The sequence below is a fragment of the Pelobates fuscus genome, chromosome 1 (assembly GCF_036172605.1).
Source record: "Pelobates fuscus isolate aPelFus1 chromosome 1, aPelFus1.pri, whole genome shotgun sequence".
In the NCBI taxonomy this organism is placed as follows: Eukaryota; Metazoa; Chordata; class Amphibia; order Anura; family Pelobatidae; genus Pelobates; species Pelobates fuscus.
In genome coordinates this window covers 148,001,643-148,020,540 of record NC_086317.1, presented here as the reverse complement: position 1 = coordinate 148,020,540, position 18,898 = coordinate 148,001,643, and the positions used below count along the sequence as shown (strand labels likewise).

General features: G+C 39.9%; 1 long non-coding RNA gene across 1 annotated transcript; it reads right to left on the bottom strand.

Annotated features, from left to right (window-relative positions):
* Positions 1–2,639: 2,639 nt before the first annotated feature.
* LOC134589376 (uncharacterized) lies at positions 2,640–14,361 on the bottom strand. The gene is made up of 4 exons (XR_010086646.1): positions 14,278–14,361; positions 13,987–14,148; positions 3,414–3,524; positions 2,640–2,711 (listed from the first exon to the last, which is right to left on the bottom strand). It is a non-coding gene; the product is annotated as an uncharacterized LOC134589376 (long non-coding RNA).
* Between the last annotated feature and the right edge of the window lie 4,537 nt (positions 14,362–18,898).

Genomic DNA, 18,898 nt, shown 5'->3' with positions numbered 1-18,898 from the left:
ACTTTCCACTAGAGGGTTATTTCAACAATTGGAGAACTCGCTTGAAGGGAGAAGGAAATCTCTATGTCCTATTAAGTGACATAAAAGCTGTATAAGTTTCAAGCCTACTTCTAAACGTCTCAGAAAAGTGTGAGTGATTTCAGCTCAAAATTCCCGTTTTATTGTGAATTATATACAGATTACACTATGTTCTGTGCTGTGTTTATATTTTTTGTATAGGCATATTTTCCTACATAATACTGAATATATTCTTCGTATAAAAGGAGGGGATATTTATTATCAGTTACCAACCATTATATCATACTACAGGTAACTACCTCCATCTTTCTGTGTGCGCTTTTACCTTTTTGTGTTTTATTGTATCTTTTCTAAGTATATGTGGTGGCGATATACTTGGGTATAGCAGCACCACACACTGTGTATATCCTTAAGTGCCATTTCTATATATTTTTTTGTCAACTAAAACCACCTAATCTCATTAAAATAGTTAAAGTGCTTGGAGTACCTGGGCGCTGAATCGTTTTCAATTTGTTAAACACTGAATGAAGGACCCCGGACGCCCACTGTCCAGCCCCTCTCTACGGCTCAGGCTCATACTTAAACATTAGTCCAAGCAGCAATAGTTGGCAGTGATAGGAACGCCACCTGCCGGCTCTCAGAGTATCACAGCCATCTATTGCTGCTATACACTGGTATTGCTAAGGTGGAGTGTAACTACTCCAAGCAAGAGATATGCAGTAGGACCCTCATTAGGTGGTAAACTATTCATGATTTAACATTAAACATGGAATAGGTGCCGTGGATTGCAGACGCTACAACCAATTCAATTAGACAAAATTGTTATAGTGCTAGAGTGTTTCTTTAAATAGAATTTCATATTTTATCCCACATGTTCGTATGATGACATATTTTCATATGTTCTGACTGTTTTGCAGGAAATCACATGTGGCAAAATCGTCAAGTAGTTATAAACCTTTATTAAGAAATGGGAGCATCATTGGTTCGAAGAAGAATTTCCGCTACTTTGATTCTCCAACTTCTAAAAAAATAAACAGATTATTATTACTTATTCATTTTTTTTAAAATTGTTTTTAATTTGAGTAGCTAAATATCATACCACTGAAAATTACACCTTGTTTTTGCTATAAATGTGACTCCAACTTACTTTTTTCATTTTCTTTCTATGTATGCTTGAGAGGTACTCCCTGTATTCATTATACTCTTTAAAGTACAAACAACCTAAACAAGAGATTTATTTTTTAATTCAATGTCATTCAGTCAAATTTAGCTATGCAATACGTTAGTGTAAAATTAAATGGCAGTGGCATATTGCTTGTTTTTGTTTTTTTATCCTACCTTATCATCACAGGTGATAAATCCCTGATGACGTATACGTTGTTGAGGTACCTTACCCTGGTAATATTCTTTTAACCCCTTAAGGACTGAGCCAAATGTACACGTTGTGAACAAATCAAAATGTAAACAAAACCTGGCATTTGCGTTACATGTCTGTCCAACTGTAATTCACCTCTTTCATATTAAATGCACCCACCCTTATTATATATCATTTTATTCAGGGGAAACAGGGCTTTCATTTAATATCAAATATTTAGCTATGAAACATTATTTAATATGAAAAAAATGGGAGCTAATAAGAATTTTTTAATTTTTTTAGTTCTACATGACATTTTAACTGTCAATGTCATAATACTGTTTGCTTTTACTGCAATAAAATACACATATTTGTATTCAGCAAACTCTCACGTGTAAAACAGTACCCCCTATGTACAGGTTTTAAGGTGTTTTGGGAATTTACAGGGTCCAATATAGCACGTTACAATTGAAATTGAAATTTGCCAGATTGGTTACGTTGCCTTTGAGACTGTATAGATATATATATTATTTCGTTCTACGTGTATTTTGATATAAATATATATATATATTAATTACACAATACAGTTAGAACGATATAACACACATCTATATATTTTTTTATTATTTATTTTTAATAATTTTTTTAATTTTATTTTTTAACGTATTTACATATTTTTTTATATTATATATAAATATATATATAACAATAATTATATATATATTAATCAGTATCAGTGTACGTGTAATTTGATATTAATATATATATATATATATATATATAATTATATATATATATTAATAGTAAAATACACCTAGACAGTGTGTGTGTGTGTATGTATATGTGTATATATATATATATACTTAGATCATATATATATATATATATATGTATATATATATATGATCTAAGTATATAATTTCTTTTTTTTACACTGATTAACTTTAATTTTATTTGATTTCCAGCCAGCAGGGGGACTAACTGTCATTACAGCAGCCAGCTAACCCGGCCGTGTGATTGTGAGGTCCTCGCAAGGACCTCACTCTCACATGGCCGGGGGGGAGGGGGCAGGATCCGCCAGGGGGGGGGCAGGATCCGCCGCGGGGGACTCCCTGGGACCCCAGGTGAGTCTCCCCAACCGCGATCGTCAGCGTCGGATTGCCGGCGACCAGGTAAGTAAGAAAAACCGAGGGCGTACTATTACGCCCTGCAGCGTTTAGAGCCGCGTAGAATAGGGCGTAATAGTACACACTCCGGTTTTAAGGGGTTAAGTATGGGTCATGCAGGCTGTTGTAGGTTGTCTTCATCAAACGACAGTGTAGATCCTCAAGGTCAAATGCTGCAAAAACATTATAACAAAACATTTGTGCACTCATTCTGTAAACCTATTCTGAAGAACACTCATTAGCATAAAACAACCAATATATAAAATAATTGGGCATTGTTTGAAAGGTTAAAAATAGTAGGTTAAACATGCTTATCCACTTCAGCTATTTTGTTATATGGTAGACGAGTTAATAATCTACAACAGAACTAATAATTGATGTGAGATACTAAAATCTTCTAATGCTTACTTAGTATTTAATTGATAATTTCCATGGTTTGGCATTAAATATACAACCCTTTGTATCAATCCGTAGCCCTATTTCAATTATCTTGAAAATATCTGCTTACTAGTCTTGATTAGTATTAAATAATATATACCGTTTCTGAGAGCTTGTTGATACAGAACTGTTTAGGACACACTGGAAATTTGACTCCAGAAGGCACATTCACAAATTGCTCTGCTGGGGGGGGGCTCTAATGAAATCCACCTAAACAAATAGAAATTCAGTTAATGTAGATTGCAGAACATATGTAATGTACATATTAATGTGAACATTTTTATAATTTATACTTTGTTTGGAGAATGACATCCACAATAAACTAAAATAAAAGAATCAAGAAAATTGATAAAAAATTCTCAGGTTTACAGTCTGTGTCCGTAAAATGTCCCCTTCCTAATATGAATCAGACTACAGATTTAAATTGTAGCTTATACCTTTTCCGAGGGATTTGTGGTAAGCATCGGAATCCGATTATTAGGACATGGTGAGAGTTTGATCCCCGAAGACGTATTTCTCTGTGTTGGCCTGGCTCTAATGGAAGATGCCTAAAATAGAGAATCATTTTATAACCATTTTATGCATAGATATATAGGTAAAGTAATCCCTTCTATGACTATTCTCATTCCATTTTATTTTTTCTGATGATGAGACATTATGTGGTGGAATCTCGGTAAAAATAAATTTAGTAGGCCGAGATTACCACGTGGCATGTGTACGTGCATATGCTGACGTATCGATCAGTTGGTTGCACGAGGCAAGATACGATCAGTAGTGTACGGAGCATGTGCAAGAATACAGGATGTAGTATTCCCCTCCTCCATTGTGCTGGACAAGCCATGCGGTCAAGCAGGAAGTTAATTCTTATTTGTATTGATTGGTCAAGAGAATGTGCGGGTGGAGCTTAATATGGGAGGAGTTATGTGCCTATATAAGGAGCCTGCACTATTGTCCGGGGCTCAGAACTTGCTGTATTTTGGTGACATTAGTCCCTCTGAGTCCCGATCGGTGATCCAATAAAGAATCTCTTCCTTCCTGAAGAAACCTGTGTCCATCTCTCTGTGCTTGGCTTCCGTCAGTTTCTCCGGTATCATTTGGTGCATTGGCCGGGAAGCTCATCGTTCAACGGTAGCTGAGAGGCAGAGGCGTGAGACGGTCTATCTTTGCCCACGTTCTCTACGGCTGCACCCCTGAACTTCTGCGTGGACTTCCCTTCGTCTCGGCGCCACTGGTCTGTTGTCCAGGAGATCATCGGCCTCTACGTAAGAAGTGCTGGGGTGTCCCCGTCGATGAGTGTGAACTCAGGTTCAGGAACGAGGAGGTAAGACAACTGCTGTTTTAGACGGCAGACCCACTAGGGGTATACCGATTGTGCGGTAGGCCCATAAGGGGTTTGAATTGTGTATGGAATCTGCCCCCTCTGTCGGAGGGAAGGAGCGAAGGCGCACCGCTCAATCGAACGCTCTTTAGTCAGACCGTTTGATTTGGTTAGTCAGGCGGGGTTCTGGTGTAAATAGCCCTAGCCAGACACCGGTGTCTTGTCTAGACTAGCGTTCTAGGGTGTATATTTTGTTCGCTAGGTCGGAGGGACCGGGAGACTAAGCGGCGTCTGTGTAAATTCGGTTCGCTAGCTCTCAACCTATCTTGGCTAAGTGGGAAGGCGTGTAAATTTGGAACCCACTAGATTTTTGATAGTAATCGACTAAGAGGCGTCTGTGTAAATTCGGTCCTCTAGCTCGCTATATGTGGTGCTTGGGCAGTGTGGCTAACCAAAACGGATGTAGATAGTTTTAGGTAGTCCATTCAAGGTACTGGCCAATAGTTTAGTTGGGAATTGTAAATGTGTTAAAGATTGTTTAGTAAAGTGTATATCTTGTTAGATAGCGCAAGCTCAGCCGTCTAGCGAGAGTGTTAATAGTGTGTTGCTGTATCATAGTGCACGGTACCATAACCCTGTATATTTACTGACACTGTATATAAGTACTAATCACTGTCGTCCATTGCATGTTTAACACCATAACCACTAATAATTGTATTGTGACCTTAAATTGTGCTTTGACCTATGCTAACCGTACTGTAACCGCTATTTGTAAAAGACGATGTTACTGGGGTGTGTTATAGACGGGTAATTCATATATAGAGAATTATAGCGTGGGTGACTGTATAGTTTCGCCAAAGGGCATAATATTGATTATCTAGTGACTGGTGTAACAGCTGTGTGTGTACGGGAATTCCCTGAGTGTTTATTGTGTTATTGTGTACGTTTCACTTGGTAACCGTACCACGTGGTGCTGTTGCCAGAGGAAACGGGTGTGACTGTTGAATAGTACGCGTGCATAGTATTCGTTGTCAACGACGTTCCATTGATAAGTATGGGCGCGTCGGAGTCAACGATTCCGGATCCCTTAGGTTGTATGGTAAAGAATTTTAAAAAGGGATTCAAAACATGTGATTTTGGGGTTAAAATGTCTCCTGTACGTTTGGTCACTTTGTGTACTAGGGAGTGGCCTACTTTGGTTGCGGCATGGCCGCCACGTGGCAGTTTGGATCCAACTCTGGTACAGCGCATACACGTGGCTGTATCGGGTAGGCCTGAACTTTACGGGCAGTTTCCTTATATTGATTGTTGGAGACAGGCCGTAAATGACTCGCCAAAATGGATTCAGACATGCCACGAGGAGCAATGTCGCCTCATGGTGGCTAGGACTTGTTTGTCCACTAGGACTGGTGTTAGGCCCATTTTGGACACGCCCCCTGAGTCCGAGATCCCTTTGCCGCCCTCTTACTTTCCTTTAAGAGGAAGTGACGCGGAAGCAGGAAGTCCTGCACCCCTTCCCCCATTGCCCCCATCCACTTCCGCTTCCTCCTCCAGTACAGAATCCACCCCCTCTCGTACTAAATCTCCCCTTCCGGAACCAGAACCAACCCCCATTAGATCTGAATATCCTGATTTGGCGCCACTTCAGACTTCCGGTCAAGCTTCTTCTAGCTCGGCTCGAAGTGTTCTATTTACTAACTTTTCCCAAAACCAAGCTCCCACATCCTCATGCTTTATTACCCCCCGACCGGAACCTCTAACTGACGCCCCTCCACGTAGCCCCATACTAACCCGACAACTGACCGGTACCCAACAATTAAAACATTATCAGATGCCTCTTCGTCTGAATCCCGGGTCAGCCTATATCGATGCCGCAGGTCAAATGGCACATGCTGACCCAGTCTTCGTATATGTCCCGTTCACGACTACCGATCTCTTGAATTGGAAGACCCACAATTCCTTGTACACTGAGAAACCACATGCTATGACCGATCTGTTCACCTCGATAGTTCAGACACATAACCCGACATGGGCTGATTGCCAGCAGTTATTAATGACTTTGTTCAATAATGAGGAAAGGACAAGGATTAATCAAGCGGCCATTAAAGCGCTAGAGGATAGAGCCCGTGCTTTGAATAGAGCCAATCCAGCAGCATGGGCCGCAACACATTATCCTAACACCGATCCCGACTGGAATGTAAATGGCGCAGATATGGTTCAACTCAGAGCCTATAGAGACGCTATAATTGCTGGCATGAAAGCCGGAGGGAAGAAAGCCATTAATATGTCGAAGACAGTTGAGGTGATTCAGAAAAGTGATGAAGCGCCCAGTGTCTTTTATGACCGATTATTGGAGGCATACCGCTTGTATACCCCCTTTAATCCGGAAGACGCAGATAATTCCCGAATGGTGAACTCCGCCTTTGTCAGCCAAGCTTACGGAGATATTAAGCGCAAGCTACAGAAGTTAGAAGGGTTTGCAGGAATGTCTATCACCCAACTAATGGAGGTAGCAAATAAAGTATACATGAATAGGGAAACAGAGACAAAGAAAGAGGAAGAGCGCAAGATGCGTAGAAAGGCAGATATGCTAGCGGTAGCGATCGCAGGCGTAGATAGACGGGGCCCAGATAGAGGCGATAGTAAGTGGAATGAGGAACCTCTGAGTAGAAATCAGTGCGCATACTGTAGGGAAGAAGGGCATTGGAGAAATGAGTGTCCGCGAAGAGAACAGTATGAGAGAGACCGACCTAGGACAGGTTATGGAAACTTTAGAGGCAGAGCGAGAGGTAGAGGAGGCCCCGGAGGGAGTAATGGTAATAGAGGGAGCAATGGGAACAGAGGAAGTGTAAGGGAAGATAGGTACTATCCAGCAGCGCAAAGGTCCCGCGATAGAGAAGGTAGGGACTTTGTAGGATTGGCTGACACGGTCATGGAGGACTATTGATACCGACCGGGCTCCATCCCCCTTGGTCGAGCGGAGCCTATGGTCGATGTATCAATAGGGGGAAAAAGGAGTGCGTTCATGATCGACACTGGTGCTGAACATTCGGTGGTGACTAATCTAGTTGCTCCTCCATCTGGAAGAACTATTACTGTAATAGGAGCAACTGGAAGAAGTGCTGAAAAAACGGTTCTTAAAAGTCGACTCTGTACATTGGGAGGCCACGTAGTAAAACATCAATTCCTTTATATGCCTGAATGTCCAGTCCAATTGCTGGGACGTGATATGCTATCTAAATTACAAGCGCAGATTACGTTCCTACCGAATGGAACAACATCCTTAAAGTTTAATGGACCTTCAGGTATTATGACATTATCCGTACCAAAGGAAGAAGAGTGGCGACTTTATACAGCGTTGACTAGCCAAAACCCTAGGAGTGATGAGTCCTTATTCAACATACCAGGAGTTTGGGCAGAGAACAACCCACCAGGACTGGCCCGCAATATTCCACCTATTAAAATCGAACTAAAACTTGGGGTTTATCCAGTAAGCCTAAGACAATATCACATCCCGCAGAAGGCTAAGAAGAACATCCAATCTTATCTGGATAAGTTCATACGGTATGGTATCCTAAAATTCTGTACTTCCCCCTGGAACACCCCATTGCTGCCTGTTCAAAAGCCCGGTACAGATGAGTATCGACCTGTGCAGGACTTGAGAGCAGTCAATGATGCGGTTGTTAGTATACATCCAGTTGTACCCAATCCATATAACCTGCTTGCTTTAATTCCGGGCGGGGCTACCTATTTTACAGTCTTGCTGCAGAAAGTCAATGTATCTTCGCTTTCCAATGGGAAAACGCTGTAACGGGCTCAAAACGCCAAATGACCTGGACAAGACTGCCCCAAGGGTTTAAAAATTCACCTACCCTATTTGGTTCAGCTCTAAGTCAAGATCTACTGGATTTCGAGTCTATCCCAGGAGAGTTCGTATTGTTACAATATGTAGATGACTTGTTGATAGCAGCAGTTACAAAGGAAATATGTCAGCAAGCAACGCACAATCTACTACACATTCTCTGGAAGGCAGGATACAAGGTGTCTAGAAAGAAGGCTCAGTTGTGTTTGCCAACTGTCAAATATCTGGGATTCCATATCTCTGAAGGTCAAAGAATTATGGGGCCAGAGAGAAAAGAAGCTGTGTGCCAAATACCGATACCCAAGAATAGAAGACAAGTGCGAGAATTCTTGGGGGCAGCAGGCTTCTGTAGGATATGGATTCCCAGCTACGCGATACTGGCAAAACCTCTGTATGCAGCTATCAAAGGTACAGAGCACGACCCCTTCTTATGGACTCAAGAACAGCAAACGGCATTTGAAGATGTGAAGAGGGCTTTGATGAGTGCCCCAGCATTAGGTCTACCTGATCACACACGACCATTCTACCTGTATGTACATGAGCAAAGAAGAATGGCTGTGGGAGTATTGACACAGTACTTGGGATCATGGCAAAGACCTGTTGCCTATATGTCTAAGCAACTGGATGCAGTGGCCAGCGGACTTCCACCTTGTCTAAGAGCAGTAGCTGCAGCCGCCCTGCTAGTAGCTGAAGCCGATAAACTCACTCTGGGTCAAGAACTTTATGTACGAGTCCCACATGCAGTACAGACGTTGTTGGATTACAAAGGAAATCATTGGTTCAGTAATAGCCGTATGACCAAGTATCAAGCAATGTTGTGTGAAAACCCAAGAGTGCATTTAGAGACTGTAAACACCTTAAATCCAGCTACCCTTTTGCCACAACCTACTGAAAGTCAACATGATTGTTTGGAAGTAATGGATGAAGTATTTTCAAGTAGACCAGATCTTCGTGATTTTCCCATCCAGAACCCCGATGTCCAATATTACACCGACGGCAGTAGTTATGTGAAAGAAGGGATCCGCTATGCAGGATATGCAGTAACAACAATAGACAAGGTGATAGAAGCTCGGCCACTGGCGAAAGGAACATCAGCACAAAAGGCAGAATTGATAGCACTGACACGAGCGTTACAATTGGCTGAAGGTTTAAGAGTGAACATCTACACGGACTCCAAGTATGCGTTTTTAACCACTCATGCCCACGGAGCTTTGTATAAAGAAAGAGGACTATTGAATTCAGAAGGCAAAGAAATCAAGTATGCAGCTGAAATCCTACAACTATTGGAAGCAGTGTGGGAGCCGAAAGAAGTCGGTATCATACATTGTCGAGCGCATCTGAGAGGAGATGGTGATGTAACCAAAGGAAATCGGATGGCAGACAGTACAGCTAAGCGTGCCGCTGAATCGGGAAGACAGGAGTATGTGAGGCATATAGCTGCTCTTATACCAACTCCACTGTCTCAATGGACTCCAGTTTATACAGCTCAAGAAGAGGAGTGGTTAAAGACTGAACCTGGAAAGTATTTGGAGAACAAATGGTATCAGTTAGAAGATGGAAGAATAGTCATTCCAGCATCACTAGCGGTAGAAATTGTCCAAAACTATCACAACGGGACACATTCTGGGAGAGATAGTACAGAAGAATCTCTCAGAAAACATTTCTACATACCAAGATTGTCCAACTTGACTCAGGCCATTGTACGAAGATGTGTAACGTGTGCTAAAAATAATGCAAGGCAAGGACCAGTAAAGCCACCAGGAGTCCAGTTTATGGGGGGACTCCCCATGTCCGATTTACAAATTGACTATACAGTGATGCCTAAATCTGGTGGACATCGTTACCTGCTGGTAATTGTGTGCACCTATTCAGGCTGGGTAGAAGCATGTCCTACTCGTACAGAGAAAGCAGGAGAAGTTGTGAGATTCCTGCTACGAGAAATAATACCCCGATATGGACTACCCTGCTCTATAGGATCGGACAATGGTCCAGCTTTTGTTCATCAGTGCCTACAACAACTGACTCATATGCTTGGTATAAAGTGGAGGCTTCATACGGCATATAGACCCCAGAGTTCTGGTAAGGTAGAGAGAATTAATAGAACTATTAAGAATCAGTTGGCTAAAATGTGTCAGGAAACCCAACTTAAGTGGAACGTTCTCTTACCCATAGCTCTATTGCGAATCCGCAGTACACCTACCAGAAGGATGGGCCTCTCTCCTTTTGAAATCATGTATGGGCGACCACCTCCCGTACTTGGTAACTTAAGGGGGGATTTGAGTCAGTTGGGAGAAGGAATTACTCGGCAGCAGGTTGTAGAGTTGGGTAAGACTATGGAGGAGGTACAGAAATGGGTACAAGATAGATTACCTGTGAATATTTATCCCCCAGTTCATAGTTACCACCCAGGAGACCAAGTGTGGATTAAAGAGTGGAATAATGTACCGTTAGAGCCCAAGTGGAGAGGTCCTTATGTTGTTCTTTTGTCTACCCCTACAGCGATAAAAGTAGCCGAAGTGACTCCGTGGATACATCACTCCAGGGTTAAACCAGCAGCAGTCGATTCTTGGCAAGTTACAGCAGATCCAGAGAATCCCTGCAAGATCCGGTTAAAGCGCACGACTCAGTCGGAGTGACGAGGAACTTTGTGGATTACAAAATTTTATTGTTTCAGAGATTTGGTAATTGAGTGTGAGGGCCATAATAAAGCCTGTCCGCTCACCGACGTATAGTATATAAGCCAGGAAAAGTCTCGAAGGGACTCCTGTGAAGACGAGCAGAACTCCATTCCCTGCAGCCCTTACATCCTGGAAGCTGAGGTGCCTTCGCACGGACGAAGACTGAGGATGACGACGAAAGATGTGTTTATGATAATGTTTATTTATGTGTATTTTTATATTCAGGAAGGTAGAGGTACCGACACTCCTAGCTGTGAGGTATGCATTAAGACTACAAGAACAGGTAACCATATTTCCCAAACCCTAATTTGGCATTCACAATACGAGTGTAAAGGAGATGTATCAAGATGTAGATACTTAAATATAGAATATAGTGTGTGCCATTTAGGAGTAGGAGAACCTAAGTGCTTCAGTCCGGAGTATCAACCTCGTACAATTTGGTTGACTCTCAGGAATGGAGATCCTCAGGGGACCCTAATTAATAAGACGGTATTAGAATCCGTACATTCTTCGGGTGTTCTGCTATTTGATGCGTGTAAGGCGATATCAAGTGGTAGAAAGCCGTGGAATGTATGTGGGGATCTTAGATGGGAGAGGACGTATGGGTCTAACGATAAATATATTTGTCCCAGTAGTAAAAATAAATATGTGAGTCCTAGATGCCCAAATAGAGATTATAACTTTTGCCCATATTGGTCTTGTGTGGGGTGGGCAACTTGGGGACAGACAGTAGACAAGGACATGATTGTGACTAAGTTGCCTACCAGCCCATATTGTAAGTCTATGGAATGCAATCCAGTCCATATACTTATAAATAACCCCGACAAGTTCTTAGATACATATGGTAATTTATTTGGGTTTCAAATATATGGGACGGGTTTAGATCCTGGGACAATATTGTTTATAGGGATAGAGACTGATACGGTATCCTCCCAAACTCATCAAGTATACCATTCCTTTTATGAAGAGATGAGTATAGATAATAAGATCCCCCATAATGCTAAAAACCTGTTTATTGATTTAGCCGAAAGTATTGCCGGTAGTCTTAATGTTACCAACTGCTATGTGTGTGGAGGTACTAACATGGGAGACCAATGGCCTTGGGAAGCAAAGGAGGTAATGTCCGGTTCTGAGGCAGTTGACCAATTAATATCTACACAAGCCGATTATCATATGAGTGTTAGAGGTAAATCTGAGTGGAGATTAAAGACCTCCATCATAGGTTATGTTTTCATAGCAAGGAAAGGAATGATGTATAATACTTCTGTAGGAGAATTAACTTGTCTAGGGCAAAAAGCTTATGATGATGATACAAAGAATACAACTTGGTGGTCGGCTTCAAATGTCTCAGAACCATCTAACCCGTTTGCTAGATACGCCAATTTAAAGGATGTGTGGTTTGACCTATCCATCACATCTACCTGGAGAGCCCCAGCAAATTTGTACTGGATCTGTGGTAAGAAAGCCTATTCGGAGTTGCCACAGGACTGGGAAGGGGCATGTGTGTTGGGTATGCTCAAACCATCCTTCTTCTTGTTACCTATTGAAACAGGTGAGACTTTAGGTGTTAAAGTGTATGATGTGAATCATAGGAAGAAAAGGGGACCCATAGAGATAGGCGCCTGGGAAGATAATGAATGGCCTCCCCAGCGTATTATAGATTATTATGGGCCAGCCACGTGGGCAGAAGATGGTACTTTTGGTTATAGAACCCCTATTTATATGCTCAACATTGAGATCATTACTAACGAGACATCACAAGCGCTCAATCTTCTAGCGAAGCATAATACCAGGATGAGGACAGCAGTCTACCAAAATAGATTAGCCTTGGATTACCTTTTGGCAGTAGAGGGAGGTGTATGTGGGAAGTTTAACCTGAGCAATTGCTGTCTTCAAATAGATGACGAAGGGCAAGCAATAGCTGAGCTTACTAGCCATATGGTTAAACTAGCGCATGTGCCTACTCAGGTATGGAAAGGGTATAATCCAAGCAGTTGGTTTGGTAGCTGGTATGAGTGGTTTGGAGGGCTTAAGGCAGTGGTAGGTGGAGTCCTACTGATTTTAATGTTGTGTCTACTCCTGCCGTGTCTTATACCCTTAGTAGTTAGGTCTGTGCAAAGCCTGATAGAAAATATAGCAGAGAGGAAGGCTGCTGCACAGATAATGGCAATTTATAAATATAAGGCTCTAGATCAGGGAGAACCAATGCAGGAAGATGAGTGTTGAAGATTCACATCATAAGATAAGTCTGGTCTGGTTCAAGGTAACTTGCGGTGTATGCAAACTAAGGTTAAGTGATGCCTCAAGTAATTGTGAAATATCAAGAGGCATCAAAGGGGGGAATGTGGTGGAATCTCGGTAAAAATAAATTTAGTAGGCCGAGATTACCACGTGGCATGTGTACGTGCATATGCTGACGTATCGATCAGTTGGTTGCACGAGGCAAAATACGATCAGTAGTGTACGGAGCATGTGCAAGAATACAGGATGTAGTATTCCCCTCCTCCATTGTGCTGGACAAGCCATGCGGTCAAGCAGGAAGTTAATTCTTATTTGTATTGATTGGTCAAGAGAATGTGCGGGTGGAGCTTAATATGGGAGGAGTTATGTGCCTATATAAGGAGCCTGCACTATTGTCCGGGGCTCAGAACTTGCTGTATTTTGGTGACATTAGTCCCTCTGAGTCCCGATCGGTGATCCAATAAAGAATCTCTTCCTTCCTGAAGAAACCTGTGTCCATCTCTCTGTGCTTGGCTTCCGTCAGTTTCTCCGGTATCAATTAAATTAGTCACCAAAAATATTATATTTATATGGGGGGTCCATATGGATCTTAATAATTATACTAATCGCCATCCATTGGGCATAAGAAGGAAAGGAACTGGGTTAGAAGGTCAAACGGGCAGTGGGGTGCATGGATTTAGTGATTACATAACCCCCATTCACCTTGCCATGTGTTGTTTCTCTCGAAAGAGCTGGAAACATCTGCTTCTTCTCTCTTGCAAACCTTCTTGACATGGTTATACAGTAATAACTGTTACGATAGGTTCAAAATTCATTAAAAATCACTGTTAGATATACCCCAAATGAAAAATTGCATATATTTTATCATGCATTTTTTCATTCTTTAAATAAAATTTCATATTTTAACCCACATGTTCGTATGATGACATATTTTCATATGTTTTGCAGGAAATCACACGTGGCAAAATCGTCAAGTAGTAATAAACCTTTATTAAGAAATTAATTTTCTAACTAATATCTTGGGAGTATCATTGGTTCGAAGAAGAATTTCTTCTACTTTGTTTCTCCAACTTCTAAAAAACAAACAGATTATTATTATTCATTCATTTGTTTTATATTGTTTTTAATTTGAGTATCACCCCACTGAAAATTACACCTTGTCTAGGTTGACTGTTTTTGCTATAAATCTGAATCCAACTTACTTTCTTCATTTTCTTTCTATGTATGCTTGAGAGGTACTCCCTGTATTCATTATACTCCTTCAAAAATACAAACAACCTAAACAAGAGATGTATTTTTTAATTCAATGATATTCAGTTAAATGTATGTATGCAATATGTTAGTGTAAAATTAAATGGCAGTGGCATGCTGCTTGTTTTTTTTATCCTACCTTATCATCACTGGTGATAAATCCCTGCGGACGTGTACATTGTTGAGGTACCTTACCCTGGTAATATTCTTTTAAGTATGGGTCATGCAGGTTGTCTTGTTGGTACTGTTTAGGACACACTGGAAATTTGACTCCAGAAGAAACATTCACCTCTAATGAAATCCACCTAAACAAATAGAAATTTAGTTAATGTAGATTGCAGAACATATGTAATGTACATATTAATGTGAAAATGCATTTATTTATTATACTTTGTTGGATAATGACATCCACAATAAACTAAAATAAAAGCATCAAGAAAATGACTATGTAAAAAAAATCTCAGGTTTACAGCCTGTGTCTAGTAGTTAAGTAGTGGAGAAAAGTACCACTATAGCAAACACTGGTCACCTGTTACTATACATATATATATATATATATATATATATATATATATATATATATATATATATATATATATATATATATATATATATATATATAAATAAAGATGCAGTGAGTAGCTAAGTAGTGGAGGAAATTACCACTATAGCAAACAGTGATCATCTATTACAATAAACCTTTTAAGCAGATTAATGTTTGGATTTATTTATATGAAGACAAAAAAATTACTCCACTTTAAATAGATGAATAGATAAATAGGTAGAAACTATTTAAAATGTATTTTAAAAGATTTGATTATGTAAGAGTAGTACAAAGAAATATATTTCACAAGAAAAACGTACCTTGGAACTTGGTGACTTGATGAAAAGAAACTGCAGAAAAAAACAAAATGGCCGCCAGCTCTGAAGGAGGCGGCGGCCACCCGCCTCACAGGAAAAAGGCGGGAAAATGGCAAGATAGGCTGCGCAAGACTCGCAGCAGTGAGGCCCGACTAGTAGAGTGTCAGGAAGATAAGAAAAAAGCCGCGATTAGATTAGATCACTAGTTCAGCAAAAAACCCTAAACTTAAAGGGAGGGGAATAATTAGAGCTGAGGATAACAGGATAAAATGACTTAAGAGCCAGTGGGAGTGAAAGGAAAAACCCTGTGGGCATCCAAGAGGTCAGCCCTAAGGGGAGAATCTATATAATGAAGTATAAAGATGTAATAACAATAATTAAGACCAAAAAATACAAATAAAACAATGGTATGGTAAAAAACTGAGGTAAATATACAGCACTAAGGCCAGTGTAATTAGAATAGACTCACCTGGTAAGGCAAGCAGCAAAGAAAGAGGAGTTGGGAGGAGTCTCATAGACACATTACTGTATGGATGTCTTCTAATTGGTTGATTTAGTTTTCAATTGTTTAACTATTTTTTTGCTGCTGGGAGGATTCAGTAAAGAAAGTAAAGCAAATATGAAGCCTCCTGTCTTGCCACAAAATTATAAACGTCAATAATTACCTTGCAGGGATAACTCCAACTCCTACCTGACAGCCACTAAAGACACTTCCGGGTCGTTAGGTGACGTTTGGTCGCCTGACACTGGACACTGGACACTGCATAAGGATATCCAGTATCAGCTAATACCCCATAGGAAAGCATTGATTATCACACTCTGAATAAGGATATCCAGCGTCAGCTAAAACCCCATAAGAAAGCATTGATTTAATGCTTTCCTACGGGGAATTCATAATGCAAGGGTGATTCACGCCGTGCATGCAAATTAACCCCTTAAGGACACAGCTTCAAAAGCTTGTCTTGCACTTAAGGACACAAGAAATGTTAAAAAATTTTGCTGTTTGCGTTCAACTGCAATTTGCATTTTACTATTTTATTGCACCGACACATATTATATACCGTTTTTTAAAGAACAAAAGGGGCTTTAAATTGATGTAACATATACATATATAAATGCTTATTTATTATATAAAAAAAAATACAAAAAAATGCCCAAAAATGTAAAAATATTGTTTTTTTTCTTCAGTTTTTGCAATAATAATGTGTGCATAATTTGTGCAGGTTAAGGAAAGTAATTAAAAATAAATTAATTTAGTTGTTCTAATTTACAGAATATATAATGTGTCTAGGATTTTCAGTTTATTTTGGTAGTTACAGCTCACAAAACACAAGGAGTAAAATAAACTTTTAATGTGGAGCGATTTTAGAATTTTGGTTTGTCTTGTAAGCTTAATAGCCATAAAAGAAAACAAAATTGCCACACAAAAGTATATATTTATATAAATCAGACATCACAGACTATTTAACTAACATTATTTTGACACTTTTAACGTAGCCATTTCACCGCCAATCCCTGCTAAATATTGGACTAAAGTTTATTTTTTTTTGTTTTTTGGCACAAAATTATAACAAAGAACTTTGTATGTGTATTTCGTAAAGTTAGTGTGTGCTATTCCTGTACAAAACCTAATTTTGTGTTCAGCTACATCTGCTGAGTACAACGATACCCCCATTGTATGTGTTTGGCACTATTTCGTGAAGCTATAGCGCCATATAGGAGACCTGTCCATTTCGGTATTTACAGTAGAATTTTGAGAGACGGATTTGATGGGCCTATGTTTCAATTTGGGCCACTATAGCAGTATGACTGTTGGAAAATCCCCCACAAAGGCCTACCATTTGTAAAAGTAGACACTCCAGGGTATCACATATAGTGCATATTGTGCCTTAACATGCCCCCATTTTTTCACCAATGCATGTCAAAGTTTGTGGTAAAAAATAATTTGGGGCATTTTTTACATCTGCATTACTTTTTTGCTAGGCATTGTGTATATTTGACATGTGCCACCATGATCAAAGCCCCAATATTATGCTCAGCTAAGTCTTCTGAGTAAAATGACACCCCCATTGTATGTCTTTGGCACTATTTCGTGAAGCTACAGCGCCATATAGGAGACCTGTCCATTTCGGTACTTACAGTAGAATTTTGAGAGACGGATTTGATGGGCCTATGTTTCAGTTTGGGCCACTATAGCAGTTTGACGGTTCGAAAAAAAACCACGAAGGTCTACCATTTGTAAAAGTAGACACTACAGGGTATTTCAAATGGCAAATTTTAAACCCTAGCGTAGGATAATATTTTTGCTAGTTTGTACCAAGTCTAGTAGCAATTAGCATTTTTTCTGCCTTTTTGACACACACTTGGAGATGTTACTGTATAATTTGCAATCCTTATGTGTGCTACGGCAATATAACACCTACCGTATTTATCGGCGTATAACACGCACTTTTTTCCCCTGAAAATAGGGGGAAAATCGTGGGTGCATGTTATACGCCGATATCCCATAATTACTTACCTGTCCTGAAGTGTGGGCCGGCTTCACAGTGCGCACCGCGGTACAGGAACTTTAATTTCAGGTTCCGGTTTCCGGCGGGACTGAAAGGAAGTGTGCACTTTGTACCAAGTCTAGTAGCAATTAGCATTTTTTCTGCCTTTTTGACACACACTTGGAGATGTTACTGTATATTTTGCAATCCTTATGTGTGCTACGGCAGTATAACACCCATTATGTTGCTCAGCTATGTCGTCTTAGTACAATACCCCCATGTGTTCCTTTTTCACGGATATGTGGATGTTGAAGGGGCACATTGGAGACTAAGCCATATCATTTTTTTTCAAACTTTGAATTTTGACGCTGGTTCCATGTGCAATTTTAGAGCATCTTAGCAGGCTGATAATTCAAACCACCCCACAAAGGCTTACCATTTTTTAAAGAAGGTATTAATCACCGTATTAACCTGCATCAAACTCTGGGGCACTGCCTGTCAACTCTGTCTGCTGATAGAATTCATAACTTCCTAAGCATTTTTTACTTTTTACACAAGAACTTTAACTAAATAATGTTATAAAATTTATTTTTTTCTATTTTTTTAAAAATCTTTTAACCCCCAGCGTAACACTAAACTCCCCAACTTCCTATGAATTACCACGCACCCTAATTAACTAACTAAAATTAGAAAAATAAAAATAATGAAATAATCAGTCAGAGTTAAGAATTGCAGTAGCCTCCTCTGCCCTAAACGTTGTCAGCAACTTTAAAATGGAAGAACTAAATAATAACAAAAAAAGTGTGTATATATATATATATATATATATATATATATAATTGCCAAAAAACTGCCGCTCACCGGTCTTGTAAAAGTCCAAAATTTTATTGAAAAATAATTAAAAGAGAGACCTCTTTTTGGTCTCTCTTTTAATTATTTTTCAATAAAATTTTGGACTTTTACAAGACCGGTGAGCGGCAGTTTTTTGGCAATTATATTTCTATTGGAGTTCATGCCAGGCACCCGGCGAATTGGACACAGAATTAAGCGTGAGTGCGGGGGATTTTCAAAATTTCTATATATATATATATATACACACACACTTTTTTTTGTTATTATTTAGTTCTTCCATTTTAAAGTTGCTGACAATATATATACACACACACAATATATATACACACACACACACACAATGTGCAACTTATTCTCCCTGGGTGTGAAA